The 14,709-nt window shown below is 46.9% G+C and overlaps 1 protein-coding gene across 8 annotated transcripts in view; it reads right to left on the bottom strand.

Moving 5' to 3' along the window:
• Nucleotides 1–8,221, bottom strand: part of APBB2 (amyloid beta precursor protein binding family B member 2) — a 102,639-nt gene extending 94,418 nt beyond the window's left edge. For 5 of the 8 annotated variants that reach the window (XM_081332453.1, XM_081332461.1, XM_081332463.1 and 2 more), the window contains exon 1: nucleotides 8,097–8,221. The gene's annotated coding sequence lies outside the window, so the exon portion shown is untranslated. Of the gene's footprint in view, nucleotides 1–747; nucleotides 833–8,096 lie in introns of all 8 variants that reach the window. The other 3 variants (XM_081332456.1, XM_081332457.1, XM_081332459.1) reach the window with 3 other exon arrangements.
• Nucleotides 8,222–14,709: the final 6,488 nt, after the last annotated feature.

Here is a 14,709-nt window from a genome sequence, read left to right as displayed (position 1 = left end):
TGCCCTGGGGCTACTCAGAATTTCTCTTAAGAGCTTTGATTTTTCCCATTTCTTTCTGAAAGCAACTGCAAATGTGGCGTTCTATTTTCATTAAGCCACAAACTCTATTCCATAGGCTAAAACATCACGAACGAAGCGTGCGCACGCGCACGCGCACACACACACACACACACACACACAAAGGTTTAAAGGAATAAATTCAAGACCCCGCTGAATACTGGTAGTTCTCGCTTTAAAACCACAATTGAACCCAAAATTTATGTTGGTAAGCAAAGCATTTGCTAAGTGAATTTTGCCCCATTTTATGACCTTTCTTGCCACAGTTGTAACATGGTCGTTAAGTGAATCTGGCTTCCTCCGTGGACTCGGCTTGTCGGACGGCCACAAAAGGGGGATCGCACGACCCCGGGGGGGGACACACTGCAACCGTCACAAATGTGAGTCAGTTGCCAAGTGTCGCAATTTTGATCACGGGGATACTGCAACTCTCGTAAGGGTGAAAAACATTCATAAGTCAGTTTTGGTTGTAACTTTGCACGGTCTCTAAATGAAGCGTTGTTAAGTCAAGGGCTAACTGTGTAAATGAGACAGGCAGCATTGTGAGTATATCAGCCGTGAATGGCAAGTGTCAGAACACACTTGATGTCACGAGCTGGATACAGGCGTCCTGTAACTATAAATAATGGACAGATAAACCAAAAGTCAGGATATCCGAGGACAGAAATGTCAATTAGGTTGACAACCAACCATTATTGTTCAGTTTCCAGGCTGCGAAACGAGAGGGCCAAGGAACTTGCCTCCAGAAGGTGTAGCAGGGGGTCAATCACTGGAGCTTTTAAAGAAAAGATCGGACAGCCATTTGTCTGAAACAGCATAGCATTTCCTGCTTGAGTGGTGGGGGGTTGGACTAGAAGACCTCTAAGGCCCCTTCCAACTCTGTGTGATTCTGTTAACTCTGTTAATTAAATCAGTGGGATGGCTTTGGAAGTTGCGGGTGCTCCATCACTGGTGGATTTTAAGAAGAGACTGGAGAACCATTTATCTCAGGGGTCTTCAAACCTGGCCGTTTGATGACTTGTGGATTTCAACTCCCAGAATTCCTCAGCCAGTGTACACGCTGGCTGAGGAATTCTGGGAGTTGAAGTCCACAAGTCATCAAAGGGCCAAGTTTGAAGACCCCTGTCCTACCTGGATTGTGGAGGTTGTGTTCAACTTGCTAGGATTTTACCTCAAGAAACCCGAAGCTTTGGTTGAAGTGGAACGCAGATGGCGAGCTAATGAAAACACGAACTACAGGGAACAGGGAACACCTGCACCTCAGGTTTGGCACCTGGTCTCCATAGCAACGATGCAACAGCTAGCCAACCCATCCTGTCCTAGGAATTAAGGTCAGTTGAAAAAATAGGATTGCATCTGGATTGATCCAGACAATCACTAGAGGACATCAAGGAATTAAGAGTTTCTTCCATTCTCAGCCTCTTTGCTCTAATCCACTGGTCATCTGATGCTTGGAGATCAGATATGGTAGTCTTAATGGAAAGAAGGACTGTGTACAATTTTCTCTTCTCTTGTCTTCTTTGGCAAGCCACAAACATCAGAGGACCTTCAGACTCACTTTTAATATACTACTATAAAACAGTCCTAGTTACACAATCAATAAGTTGCAATATTACAGAGCCAAGAATTCAGGGCAATTATAAAAACTACAAAGCATCTTTGTTTAAATGGAAATTATGAAGACAAACTGCTATATGCAACAACCGTCAATAATAATCAAACAAAATACACAACAGGCTATATTTTGAACTGATACAAGTTTTATTCTCGTACCCCTGCTTGACCCAGTTGGTATAGAGACAGTGAAATGGCAAACTAGAAAACTCTTTACTGTATTGTTCTCATTAGATAAAACTATCAATAATTAGTTCCAGTGATCACTATTGAATACCTCCAATTATAATCCTGTGTAAAAACACACAGGAATGTGGCAGCTCTTAATAGGTAATAATATTAAAATATAACCTCCATCTCTTTTTTCTTTTTTGGTGCGCTGAATGTTTTATTCCAACTGGCAGGGGAAAAAAATGGCCTCTGGCGGGAGGAAGGAAGATGAATTGCGTTGCCGCAGGAACACCACCGCCAGGTACTAGGAGAAGGGATGGGGGCAGCTCCCACCCTGCTTTTTACTTTACTGGACACCTCGGTTATACGTGCAGCTTGGCTTTAAGGCGTCCCAGGGAAGTCTAGACTCTAGACCCACCCTGTTCATTTCCTTAAGTATGGAAACTATGAGATTACTCATTCCTTCGGCTTTCTGCTTTCCTGTTTTTCGCGCAAGGAGGGAGGCTTCGAGCCGCAGATTGTCAAAAATCAGCCTTCTTCCTGCCTTGCAAAAAAAAAAACCAAGGCTTCTGGGGACTGCTGTTAACTTCCAGAATTCCCAGTCCCTAAAAATTGTTTTTCTGCCTTTTTTTGTTTTGTTTTGGTCTATTCATTTTATTTAACTTATACCACGTCTTATCTGCTTATTCCAAAACTCCAGGCAGCTGATGACAAACGGCAACAGAAACCTTAAGTGCAAAGTACGTCCTTGACCTACAGTTCATTTAGGGAAGTTCAAAGTTACAACATCCCTGAAAAAAGTGAGTTATGATGGGTTTTCACACTTACAACCACAGTTGGGGCATCCCTGAACAAACGTCTCACTTAGCAAACAGAAATTACGCTCATGAGTTTGGGGCTACCTGCAAAATAACATCAAGGCAACAAGAATAAAAAAAATAAAATTAACACAAAATTATTTCCCCCCCCCCCTTGGTTTCCCGTCGACTCCTGAATTGCACGATCCAGCGTACAAATTGTGTTCTTGCGGGATATAAATCAGGACACCGGGTTGACTGCCAGCCTCCACCTTACTGTTGATATATTTTTCCACAAACTCTTACAGCCTCGAGGAACTTGGCTCGGAGAAGGCATTCAGACATCTTGCAAGGCCGGTTGCCTGACTAGCCTATTTCTCATGGAGTTTTAGCCCAGAGTGTGGGGTGAACTCAGCCAACTGCCTCTGATTCACCCAGCGTCGATTAATCATGTGTGTATAAAGCCAGCCAGGATTTCCAAGTGGAATGCAGTGGCTGGAGGGGACAATTTTCTCCAGGAACTCCTTGAGATGTCAAGCTGGTGTCCACGCGATCATGGGAACCATCTTATTTTTGTTTTAACAGCAGCAGATGATAGACTGTCTGTCTGCTAAGCCAGGGGTCCTCAACCTGTGCTGCTGGGGGGGAACCACACTGCAGGAGCGGTGGGTCCGCGCACGCATGCAGCTCGACTCACACGAGCGTCCACGTGCATGCCCACGCAGCTCGACTAGGTGGGCCGCGTGCACCCCCGCCCGCCGCTCGCGCAGCCCAGTTCCCCTCTCCCCTGCCCCAGCTGTGCCAGGTGCAGTGGGCGAGCCACGAGCGCAGGCAGGCAGGCGTGCGTGCCAGCCCGCCACTTGCGCGAGTCCAGCTGTGTGTGCTTATGCACGCCACGCCGCCATTCGGCCGGCCCGGTTGCAAATAGGCCGCAGCCCGGTAGGTTGGGGACCCGGGGAGGGTGGGTGGGTTGGGGAACCCTATGCTAAGTATTTTGGAGGAATTTAGCCAACGTGCTTTGCAAACCTTGGTTTTATGGCTTAGGTCAGGGGTCTTCAAACCTGGCTGAGGAATTCTGAGAGCTGAAGTCCACAAGTCATAAAAGGGCCAAGTTTGAAGAGCCCTGGCTTATGTGAACCCCACCCACCGTGGGTTTTTCACCATCCATGCCGTACTATGAGCCCAACCTTATTCAGACAAGTGAATCATCTTCCTGTTGACGCAACTCAACTGCTAGAATCTACCTGAGTTCAATTTCTGGCTCATCATTCTGTGGAGATGCCTCTTCTGAGGTACATGCAGGAAGTCTACGCAACGTAACATGCTTCCATTACATTTAACCCATTCTGCCTTTTTCCCCTGGGTGACTGAACCGATAGGGCTGGGTATCAGGATTCACACAACGTGACTGAGTTACAGTCCCTCTCTCAGGCGCCATTGGCTGGGTTCATTGCACAACCTATTTTACATCTCCTGCTGATGCTGGCCTAGTCTAGGATTCAGACAACTGGATTCTTTCAGTAAATCAGTAAAACACAGCATCAGCAATGCTCGGGACGCAGATGTAGCCATAACAAAATAGGGGGGGTGGGGGGGAAATTGGGCGACTTTTTTTTTTGGGCATTCTGATCGTTTTCTCCAGAGATTTGAAGCTGACTTGAGTCTTTTGTCAGCCACAGGAGTCACCATCATCAGAACAATTTGCAAAGACATTTCCCCCTCCCTTTTTTTCTCCTACAGCCTGTTGGAACTTCTGTTTTGATTTCAGGGAAGCTCTGATCACTGTCTTTTGAGATATGTTCCTTCAAGTGTGCACCGCACACAGTAGAATTTAATAAAAAGGTAAAGGTAAAGGTTCCCCTGCACATGCGTGCTAGTCGTTTCCGACTCTAGGGGCCGGTGCTCATCTCCGTTTCAAAGCCGAAGAGCCAGCGCTTGTCCGAGGACGTCTCCGTGGTCATGTGGCCGGCATGACTAGACGCCAAAGGCGCACGGAACGCTGTTACCTTCCCACCGGAGTGGTCCCTATTTTTCTACTTGCATTTTTTTTAACGTGCTTTCGAACTGCTAGGTTGGCAGAAGCTGGGACGAGTAACAGGCGCTCACTCTGTTACGCGGCACTCGGGATTCGACCCGCCAAACTGCCAACCTTCTGATCGACAAGCTCAGCGTCCTAACCCACTGAGCCACCGCGTCCCTCTAGAATTTAATAGATCTCCTCTTTCCAAGTGGCACCCAAACAATGCTCAGTGATCCTAAGGAAAGCAAGCCTGAGAAAGTCTACGGAGATTCTCCATCATCCAGGTCATGCGTGTTTCCCCCCCCCAAATGTTGTTTTCCTTTCAAATCAGATGCAAAGATAAATCTGAAGAACTGTTTAAGCGGTCGTATGCCTCGCCTCCCATTTTAGAATAAGAGTGAGTAAGTCTAGCCCCAGATCCAATCTGAAGCTTGTCACAAAAGTGCTTTTTTTCCCCAAAAAAGCAACTGGATTTTCTTGGGTGTTTTTTTTCCTTTGAAAACATTTCGCTTCTCATCCAAGGAGCTTCTTCTCTTCCCTTTCCCGAAGAAGCTTCTGGGGCTATGACTTACTCACTCTTATTCTACAATGGGAGGTAAGGCATATGTACGGCCTCTGTTTCCCCATCGTAAACAGTCCTTCAGATTCTTCTTTTCGTCTGATTTGAAAGGTGGGGGCTGCTGGGCCCGTGATCTTTTAATTAAATCACTCGATGTGCCAAACGTTATTTCCTCCGAAGGAGATGATCAAATAAGACGATACAGCTTGCTCTTAGGAAAATATGCCTGGTTAAGTCACAGCATGCTTTTTTTTCTGCCTAACCACGAAGAAACCCCACAATGAACAGCCTGGCAATCTAACCACTACCCAGGATTAGGTGACAGGCTAAGCCAAGCCACTATATGCAGCCATCGTGGCTTGTTAGTTATGGTTTATGATTTAGCGGCTGCCTGGAGAATCTTGGGCTTGTTAAAGAGTCTGCAGATATTCTTAAATCTCAGGCTGTGGGGAACCACACAGACATATCTTAAGCCTACTTACTTAATATTTGTGCAAAGTCTTGCGTAATACCTTTTACACAGACACCAAATACCAATAAAATCAGCCCCATCCAGAGAAAAAAAACCCCAGCAGCTACACACACACACACACACACACACACACTGACAAAGTCTTCCCTCACAATGCTGCGTCCTGACCAGATTTCTTGGGAAAGAGTGGATGGAATTAGACATTATTAATCAATGAAGAACAGGAAACACCAGAACATAAGTAACATCTAAAAGTTACTTAGTGAACTTTTGAAAATCAACAATCCACGTTGCCCAAGCTATTCATATCCTTCTGCATTGCTTTATTATTTGTCCTTACTATTTTCGTACTGGACTTTCTGCCCGAAATTGCAGGCAAATACACCCAGAGGAAAGACACACGCACAAACACACACACACACACACACACACACACACACACACACACAAACAGAAAACCAAACTAACCCCAAGAGAACATTTTAAACAAACAGAATGAAGAATAACGATCGGTTGCATAAAAATGTTCCTGCAGCTAGCTTAGCCCTCTGTACTGATACTGGGCAGGTTTTAATTTGGTTTATGTTGGTTGGCTTTCCGATCCCAGATGCTCCATTGCCCAGAAAACATCAGATGCAGTCGTGTCAATGTGGTAGGAGTGTTAACACTGGGGGTGGGAGGTAGGGGGGTGTCCAACTGCGTGCCTGGCTGAGGAATTCTGGGAGTTGAAGTCTATAAGTCTTAAAATGGCCCAGGTTGGACACCCCTGATTAAAACATTGCCCGTGCTCGCCATTTAATTCTGAACTCAGTTCTCTACAATTCCTGGATTGGCACTTGCAGCAGGATTTCTCCCCCCCCCCCCCCCGTTCCAGACTGCTGAAAGAATTGTGGGGAGCTGAAAGGGGGGGGGGAAACCAGAGGGAGGAAGGCCTTCTGCGCAGAGCCAACAGCTTCTTTTCTTTTATTTATTAAATTTATACGCTGCCCGTCTCATTACCGAGATGCGGGCGGCTAGCCACGCAATAAAATAAGAACAGTTATACCATATTTTTAAAATAACAAAAACAGAACAACAGGAATTCCATGGAGAGAAAGAGTAAAAAAAAACAACAAGGGGTCCTTTTCTGAAAATGTCAAATGGGACCCCCTCTCTCTTTTCCTCTTTTTTCCCACCTTACATCTGCTGGCCAGCCCTGGGTGGGGGTCCCCCGTTTCGCTTCCAGAGCCAAGATTCCCGTCTCTCCATCCAGGTCCCTCCTGAAGATGCAGTGTCATAACCCCCAGGTTCCCTGTCTGCTTTCCCCCCACCACCACGAAAAGCCCCCCCCCACTGCTCCCCAAAGAGGAGGGGAAAGTCCAAGAGCCCCAAATCCCAAGATCGGAAGCATCTGAGGCTCAGGAACCGATCCGGGAAGAGGTGGGGGTGGGAGGGTGGGGGCTGCCTGTAAAGGGAGACAATGGGGATGCCCGTGCCAGAGAGAGGGACTGGCAGGTGCCCCCTCCTTCCGCCCTTGCCCCCACCCCGGGGGGGGGGCAGAAAGAGGGTGTTTGTGATGGAGGGAGGAATTGGGTGATGGGTGAGTGGGAGGAAGAGAGGGAGGGAGGGAAGGAGGGAGGAAGGAAGGAAGGAAATAGTGAAGGGTTAGGGTTAATGAAAGGACAGGGAAGGAAGGAGAGAAGGAAGGAAGGAAGGAAGGAAGGAAGGAAGGAAGGAAGGAAGGAAATAGTGGGGTTAGGATTAATGAAAGACAGGGAAGGAAGGAGAAGGGAAGGAAGGAAGGAAGGAAGGAAGGAAGGAAGGAAGGAAGGAAGGAAGGAAGGAAGGAAGAAGGAAGGAACGAAATAGTGAAGGGTTAGGATTAATGAAAGACAGGGAAGGAAGGAGAGAAGGGAAGGAAGGAAGGAAATAGTGAAGGGTTAGGATTAATGAAAGACAGGGAAGGAAGGAGTGAAGGGAAGGAAGGAAGGAAGGAAGGAAGGAAGGAAGGAAGGAAGGAAGGAAGGAAGGAAGGAAGGAAGGAAATAGTGAAGGGTTAGGATTAATGAAAGACAGGGGAGGGGAGGGGAGGGAAGGAAACAGGGAAGGGCTAATGGAAGGACACAGAAGGAAGGGGAAGGAAGAGGGAAGGGAGGATTAGTGGAAGGACGGAGAGGGAGGGAGGGAGGGAGAGAAAGAAAAAGAGGGAGCGAGGGAAGGGGCTTCCCCAGCAGGCCCGGCCCTCCCCTCTCCGGACTCCCCCACCGCAAAGACCCTCCCCTCCCCTCTCTCCCCCACCCACCCCCCCGCCCGGCCTGGCCCTGCAGCGGCGTCGCCTCCCCACCTTCCCCGCTCCCGGGGCGTCCCCTCCCTCCGGGCCGGAGCGGGGCGTGGGGCGGGGGGGAAAACGCCGGGCGCGGGGCTTACCTGGCGCGGCTCCTCCCGAGCGCGGCTCCAGCCCGCAGGAGCAGCCGCCGCCTCCGGAAACGCCGCCCTCCCCCTCCCCGCCGCCAATTCCGGCCCCTCCGGCGGCGGCCGCGGCGGCTTCTCCGGCGCCTCCTCCTGCTCCGGCGCGCCGCCTTTCTTCCTTCCTCCCCTGGCGGGGCAGAGGCGCGGGAGGGGGAGGGAGGGCGCCGCCCAGCGGCCGCGGGGGAGCCTTGCAAGGCGGAGGAGGAGGAGGAGGAGGGGAGGGTCCCTGCGGAAGGCCTCCCTGCCCCTCCCCTCCCTCCCTCTTTTTCTCTTCTTTTCCCCTTTCCCTCTTTCCTTTCCCCTTCTTCCCTGGGCCTTCCCTTCCTTTTCATTTCCCTCTCTTTTCCCTTGTTCCCTTTCCCTTCTTCTTTCCCTTCCTTCCCTTTCCTTCTTTTTCCCCTTTCCCTTTCTTCCTTTCCCTCTCTATTTTTCCCCTCCCTTTCCCTTTATTTTCCTTTCCCTTTTTCCCCCTTCTTTCCTCTTTTCCTTCCCTTCCCTCTTTCCCCTTTCCTTCTTTTCCCCTTTCCCTTTCTTCCTTTCCCTCTCTATTTTTCCCCTCCCTTCCTTTTCCCTTCCCTTTCTCTATTTTCCCCTAACTTTCCCTATTTTTTCCTTCCCTTTATTTTCCTTTCCCTTTTTCCCCTTCTTTCCTCTTTTCCTTTCCTTCCCTCTTTTTCCTTTCCCTCTTTTTTCCTTCCCTTTCTTTCCTTCTTCCCTTCCCTCCCCCTTTTCCTTCCCTTCCTTTTCCTCTCCTTTCTCTATTTTTCCCTTCCTTTCTCTGTTTTTCCCTTCCCTTTCTTTCCCTCTCCCTCTCTTTTCCCCTTCTCTTTCCTCTCCTCCTTTCCCCTTTTTTCATTCCCTTCCCTTCCCTTCCCAGTCACTGAATGAACTGTTGTAAGTCAAGGAATGCTCTATTTGAATAAATAAATTCCGACATTTGGATATGAGAGACTCGATCAAAATTAACTCTCTCCGCTCCCGTCCCTCCTTATAATTTTGGCCGCGGACCCCACCTCCAAATCTCGAAATCCTGAAGCAGGTTTACAACCCTCTCTTGTTATGTTTACTTTCACTAGAAAGGAACCAAATATTATTTTGGTAAAGTATTACTTGGTAGCAAACGTAACTCAGGGAAGAAACGACTTGCAGGGCCAACGAGGCTCTTTTTTGTCAATTAGACGCTCAAAAGGGGGATGTTGAGATAAGGGGAATTTTGGTTATTAGATTCAAAATAGTTGGAAATCAGTGGAAAATAAGGATTCGATTTGTTTAATATTGAAAAATTAGATTTAAAAGGGAAATGAAAATTAATCATCAGGAATATGTTTGGTTTATTGATTAACCCAGGCTATATCTATCTATCTATCTATCTATCTATCTATCTATCTATCTATCTATCTATCTATCTATCTATCTATCTATACATATATATAGATTCCAGTTGCCCTCCGGGTGAGATTCAAGGTGCTGGTGATGACCTATAAAGCCCTAAATGGCTTGAGTCCGGACTATCTAAGGCAGACATGTCAAACACAAGGCCCGGGGGCCGGATCCGGCCCACAAAGTGGTTTCATGCGGCCCGCAAAGCCATCCTGGAAACAGTGAGGGAACGGCCCCCGCTGCCTTGGCCCTGAGACCCTCCTTCTGCCAGAGACCCTCAGATCTGTCCCACTCCTGCCCAGGCCCCCATAGGCACCCTTGATGCGAACGATGGAGAGCTGGCCACGCCCACCCAGTAGGCCATACGAATCTAGCCACACCCACCCAGTAGGCCATGCCCACCCTGGCCATACCCACCCGGCCCCCTGAGGGCAACCGCAATGCTGATGCGGCCCTCAATGAAATTGAGTTTGACACCCCTGATCTAAGGGAACACCTGCTGCCGGCATCAACTTCCCATCGTCCTGTGCGCTCCCATAGGGAGGGCCTTCTTAGGGTGCCGCCCGTCAGGGAATGCCGGCGGGTGATCCCCAGAGGGAGGGCATTCTCTGTGGGCGCGCCTGCCCTTTGGAATGATTTACCTGTGGAACTCCGGACTGCCTCCGACCGGTGCTCGTTTCGCCGGGACCTGAAAACCTGGCTTTTCGATTTATCCGGCCTGGACTGAGGGGGGTTTTAGTTTTAAATTTTAACATTGTTTTATTGTTGGGCTATTATTAATTTAATTCTTTTTAATTCTATTTTTATCTTAATTTATATTGTCTTTTAAATATTGCCCTGTAAACCGCCCTGAGTCCTTCGGGAATAGGGTGGTATAGAAAACTAATTAATTATATATATATATATATATATATATATATATATATATATATATATATATATATATATATATATATATATATATATATATATATATATATATATATATATAAATAATGGTTTTGATTGATCAAAGGGGATATTCTATGATTAAGTAGATGATTTAATATGGTGGGAAATAGATAATTTTTAGGAAATAGAACAAGATTACATTTAAATAGGTAAAATGTGTATTTTGGATATTATAGTTTGTTATGAAGTGAGATAAGGGAAATCTTGGATACCCAAAGTCTGGAAATTATGGATATTAAAGGTTAAATTGGAATATTGATGAGAAATTAAAAATTAGGTAAAAGTTAATAACAGGGTATGGATTGCTTATGAAGATTAATTAAGATATGTATAAGCTAAAAATGCATTGATAAATGTAATAATGATGTTTTTATTGAGTTGATACAATTAGAAGTGTACTAGCTTGAATACGAGACAGTAAATGAGAAACGAAACGTCTTCAAAGAAAAGCAAGGAAGTCCAGTTGAAAAAGCACCACTGAGGATACAGTTAAACCTCCAGGTGGCCTCAACGACTCTCTAAAAGGATGCAAATGACCGGCTGTCTGCAAGGAGTATAAATCCTCCCATTCCCCACCATCCAGTCAGAAGCTGAAGAAGCTTCTGGGATGAGAAGCGAAACGTCTTCAAAGGAAAAACAAGAAAGTCCAGTTGCCTCCTGATGATGGAGAATCTGACTAGACATTTTCCTGGCTGATTCTATGGTCATTTCAAACTGCTTACATGTCGTCTTACAACTTATATCTCTTCGTTTAGCAACCGTTCGGAGTTATGACGCCATTGGGGGCAAAAAAGGGGGGCTTCCAATTAGTCCTTGCACTTATGACCCTTGCAGCAGGGCTACAGTCACGTGATCAAAATCCAGGCCCCTGGAAACCAGGTAATCCTTCGACGTATGCCTGCAACTCGGCCCAAAATTTCTGTCGCTCAACGGAACATTTTTTCACTGAATTTGGACTCATTTGACCACCTTCCTTGAATCACTGCACGATCCGGTTGTTAAGTCGTAATTTTTTTTTTTTTAGAAAAGCCTTCATAATCCGCTTTAGTGCCGCTGTAACTTTGAATGGATGCTAAACAAACTGTCGTTAGTTGAGGACCACCTGTATTTACGACGATTGCAGCCTCTTGCATTGGTATGGCCCCCCTTTGTGTCCTTCCCAGCTGACGTCCAGCAGGCAAAGTCAGCGGGGGAAGCTAGATTCGTTTAATGGCCGGCGGAATTCCTTGAACGGCTGCTTAACAACTTCAACAAAAAGGTCATAAAATTGGGTATGGCTCCCTTAAGGACCACAGAGGTTTTACTCACAATTGTTGACGTAAGTAGAGGACCCCCTGTAGGTAATTGGTGACGGAAACAAATCAAGATTCCGCCACATAAACCCAAAGATCATAAGACTGTGAGACTAGGAAAGTCAGTTTGGTTAAGATACTAGGCCAGGAGACGGCGAGTTCTAGTCCTACCTTAGCCATCCAAGCCAGTTGGCTGATTTTGGGCCCAGTCACTCTCTCTCTCTCTCTCTCTTTCTCAGCCCAGCCCACCTCACCGGGTTGTTGTTGAGAGAAAAATGGGAGGGGGAAAGCATGTTGCGCCAGTTGCGACCCTATTTGGCTGGTGCGCCAGTTGCGACCCTATTTGGACCGAGATGCCCTACGCACAGTCACTCATGCGCTCGTGACCTCCCGGTTAGACTACTGCAATGCTCTCTACATGGGGCTGCCCTTGAGGACCACTCGGAGGCTTCAGCTGGTGCAGAATGCAGCCGCGCAAGTAGTAATGGGAGTTTCCCGATACTCTCATGTAACACCTCTTCTCCGCGAGCTGCATTGGCTTCCGGTTGCCCTCCGGGTGAGATTCAAGGTGCTGGTGATGACCTATAAAGCCCTAAATGGCTTGGGTCCGGGATATTTGAGGGAACACCTGCTGCCAGCATCAAGCTCCCTTCGTCCAGTGCGCTCCCACAGGGAGGGTCTTCTCAGGGTGCCGCCGGTTAGGGAATGCCGGCGGGTGATTCCCAGGGGGAGGGCATTCTCTGTGGGCGCGCCTGCCCTATGGAATGAACTGCCGGTGGAACTTCGGACTGCCCCGTACCTTCGCTCGTTTCGCCAGGACCTGAAAACTTGGTTACTTGATCTTTCTGGCCTGGACTGAGGGGGTTTTAATTTAACTTTAAATTTTAAATATTTGTTTTAATTGTGGGCTAGTCTTAATTTAATTCTATTTTAATTGTATTTATTTTTATTGTTTTAATTCGCCCTGTAAACCGCCCCGAGTCCTTCGGGAATAGGGCAGTATATAAAATCAATTAAATAAATAAATAAATGTTGGAAAGGTTCGCCAGCCTGAGTTCTTTATAAAAATAATAAAGACAGGATGCAAAGAAATAAAAGGAAAGTGGGCTGCAGGTGTGCCCGCGAGCAAACGTGGTGTTGAAAGAAAAATCTTCCATCGGGGTCCAGTCCAAGCTGGGAATAAACAAAATGGAGACTGCTTTAGAAAGGAGGTTGCAATTTATTGGAGAGCAGAGCCAGAAAGACAGATCCTCAAAAAAACTGACCCACAAGGAGCAGGGAGGGGTGGGTTTTTATACCTTCTTGGGCTTTTGTGTTTGGAGTTGTTTCTGTGGCATGAACTTTGACCTGAGTCTGAATGTGCCTTTCTGGTGGGTTAATCCTACTACAGGGGTCTTCAAACTTGGCCCTTTGATGACTCGTGGACTTCAACTCCCAGAATTCCTGGCTGAGGAATTCTGGGAGTTGAGGTCCATGAGTCATCAAAGGGCCAAGTTTGAAGACCCCTGACCTATTAGGTCCCCAAGGTCATATCCCGCTTCCCTGGGGCTGTGGCTGATGGCTATGTCCTGTGTTGGATTTTTTTGGGTGTGAGGGATTGTTGATTCTGGGGATCTTTTGTCTTTCTAATCCCATCAGCTCCAAGCTTCCTGGCTCCAATCTTTCTGACAAGATTATCACACCTGCATTTCTGCAGACCTGGTTCCTGTTTAGGGCAGAGAGGGGGGGGAAAAGGGGGGGGGCGGGTTGGTTGGTTCTGCCTTTAAGACCCTTTGGGGAAATATAATATTCTGCCTTTTTAATATTTCCCAAAATATTCCTTTCTCTGGATTCTTCCCACAGTGGGCAGGCTGAAAGAGCGGCAATTTCCCCGGAGGAAGCTCCAGAGACCCCCGTTAGGACCCTCTCCACGTGCCCCGTCCCAGACCCACAGTGTGTAACTCCAGTCGCAACAGTTTAGTGGCCGTTCAAAGTTACAACGGGACTGGGGAAAAACGTGATTCTGGGCCCTTTCTCGCACTTACGACTGTTGCAGCATCCCCACGTTTCACCTGATCAAAATGCAGACACTCAGCAAGTGGCTTGTGGTTACGACCGTCGCCGTGTCTCAAGGTCAGGTGATGATCCCCTTTTGCGACCGTCGGACCAGCAGAAGTCCGGGTGGGAGGGGGAGTCAGGTTTTGAGTTCACACCCAGGCTGCTAACTTTGCCAAACCTGGCGATTCACTTAACAACTGTGGCAAGAAAGGTCACAAAACGGGGCAAAGCTGACTTAACAAAGGTCTCGCTTAACAACAACAACAACACTTGGGGCTCAATTGTGGTTGGAAAGAAAGAAAGAGAGAAAGAAAAAGAAAAGAAAAGAAAGAAAGAAAAGGAGAGGGAAGGAAGGAAGGAAGGAAGGAAGGAAGGAAGGAAGGAAGGAAGGAAGGAAGGAAGGAAGGAAGAAAGAAAGGGTAGATCTATAGACAGATAGAAATCTACATTAGAAAGAAAGAAAGAAAGAAAGAAAGAAAGAAAGAAAGAAAGAAAGAAAGAAAGGGAGAAGGAAGGAAGGAAGGAAGGAAGGAAGGAGAAAGAAAGAAAGAAAGAAAGAAAGGATAGATCTATAGACAGATATAAATCTACATTAGAAAGAAAGAAAAAGGAAGAAAAAGAAAGATAGAAATCTACAATATTAGAAAGAAAAAAAGGAAGATAGACAGATAGAAATCTACATTACAAAGAAAGAAAAAGGAAGAATGATAGAAGTCTACATTAGAAAGAAAGAAAAAGGAGAGGGAAGGAAGGAAGGAAGGAAGGAAGGAAGGAAGGAAGGAAGGAAGGAAGGAAGGAAGGAAGGAAGGAAGGAAGATGATAGATCTAGACAGATATAAATCTACATTGAAAGAAAGAAAAAGGAAGAAAAAGATAGAAATCTACAAATTAGAAAGAAAAAGGAAGATAGA

Source organism: Vipera berus (assembly GCF_964194415.1).
Source record: "Vipera berus genome assembly, chromosome: 7".
Taxonomy (NCBI): Eukaryota; Metazoa; Chordata; class Lepidosauria; order Squamata; family Viperidae; genus Vipera; species Vipera berus.
Note: the sequence above shows the minus strand (reverse complement) of the source record. Positions and strands in the feature narration are given on the sequence as shown.